The following is a 2,171-nucleotide window of genomic DNA, read 5'->3' as shown; positions in this document are numbered from 1 at the left end:
TAACATGACTAATTAACAAAGAAGTATAAAATTTAACCACACCAAAATATCACCTCATTCTTTAAAGTTGTATTATCAAAATGTCTGACTACAACAAGTTTGATGACTACTTTCCTCCTCCAGCAGTAGACATAGCCCCTTCCAACACTATAAAAGCTACCAGTGAGGATGAAGTTTCCATGTCAGTAATAGGTTGATTTTCCCAAGTTGAAACAGGGCTAAGTAAGAACTAGTGACTAGAAAGGCCACAAGTTTGAGCAGGTAAACTACTACAAAATTAATTGTCAAATCGACATAATAACTTTTTGTTGTACTCATAGATTAATGTATCTCTCTGCTAAGTTTTACAGTAAATGACAATTAACAAAGAGGTCCACATCTGACCAAGGTAACGAGAATAAGATATTGGAGAATTCTCAGCCTTACAAAAGGTATCTGTATTATACCTCTTTTCCCAAGGCTCAAGAATTAGTACAGAAGACAAGGCAGGACAATTTTAAAATCTAGAAGTGGCGAACAAAAAAGCCATGTTTTCCTGAAATAGAAGGTCATTTGCACATGAGTATGTGCTCACATTCACAAAGGTTGCGACACCATACACAAGACCTCCACAAGCTCAAGCTATAGAAAACTTCAACAAAGATAAAAAAGGAAGTGGTCATGAAGTCCTGTGCCCAGCTGAGGAGCTATTAGCAATTGATAGCTTCTAGGAGCTGGAAAGAAGAAAATAATAGACAAAAACAAGAGGGAAAAGGAGCAGAATTTGGCATCCAACAGGATCTAGCACATTACTTTTGGGTATATATAGAGAGAAAATTAAATAAGCATAATGAATAATTACCTTTCAATTTTCATTTTAATATAACCTACAAGAAACCAGTATATAAAATAACCTGTTTGGAGGAATATTCCTCAATATTTAAAAAGAAAATTCTGTGTTTTGTAATAATGTTAAAGAACTTGGAAGAAGTTATGCTAAGAGAAATAAGAAGAAAGAAAGAAAAATATTCAAGGTCTCATTGAAACATGAAATCTAAAGTCATAGCCATAAAAGCAGAAAATACAATTATGAGAGATACAGTAAACAAGATGGATTGTGGAGATAGAAAAAGAATATGTTGATCAAAAGATACAAACAATGAGATGGGATCATTAGTTTGGGAAGATTAGTTATATATCATGCTAACTATAGTTCATAAAAGCTTGTTTCTTGTGGGAGAAAAAAACTAAGAATAGAACTTCAAATTATTTTATCCCCAATAATCAAAAATATGAGGTGATGCATATGCTAATTATCCTGATTTATTTATTTTGTTTTGTAAATACTTAATTGAAATGTCACATATATGTACATATATATAATATTTGTTAATTAAAATTTACTAAAATGGAAAGAGGAAAAAACAATATGCCAATATATTTTGAAAAGGTGACCACAAAGAGAAGGAAGTGGTTCTTGTGTCTGATTGTTTTGTTCTATGTAGTGCTTCTGAATTTAATAGCACACCTCTTTCCATAAGTGGCACAGCAATGCTCCTTATGAAGTAGAACATGAGCCACAGAACAGCACAAGTCAGTGAACTGTCAGTTTTCAGCTTTTATCATGTTAGACACAGAAATGGCAGGTGTTGAGAAATTAATCCATAAATTTGACACTATGGCAAATTTAAATATCTGAATTTGCATTCTAATAAAGTCCTAGGAGTTGGCAATAATCACTGCCCTAAATTATGCAGTCCATAACTGCAAACTCAAAAGACTGAAAAGTAACATGATGCCATAGAAAGTATTTCATTCAACCTTTAATACAAGGGTTTATTACACTATGTTGTGGATCTACTTTTATTCAGTTAAGCAATGTGACAAATAAACAAAATATGTTCCTTGGGTACAAATTACCAACATTGACTGACCCTTGAGCCTCAGATTACCTGTCAAATATATTTAAAGTAGTTGAAATTTCTCTTAAGACTTAGGGTGAAACAACTAAAACATAATAAAGAATTCTTTGAGGAAATCTCGTATCCTGCTACATTACTAAGGGTGTATAACCCCAGTAGCACAGACATAGAGAGAAATAATTAATTAATGGGACCTCCTGAAATTGAAAAGCTTCTATAAAGCAAAGAAAATGGTCAACAAGACATAACAGCAGCGTACAGAATGGGAAA

The sequence above is a fragment of the Microtus ochrogaster genome, unplaced genomic scaffold (genome assembly GCF_000317375.1).
Source record: "Microtus ochrogaster isolate Prairie Vole_2 unplaced genomic scaffold, MicOch1.0 UNK1267, whole genome shotgun sequence".
NCBI classification, from domain to species: domain Eukaryota; kingdom Metazoa; phylum Chordata; class Mammalia; order Rodentia; family Cricetidae; genus Microtus; species Microtus ochrogaster.
This window is presented reverse-complemented; position numbering follows the sequence as displayed.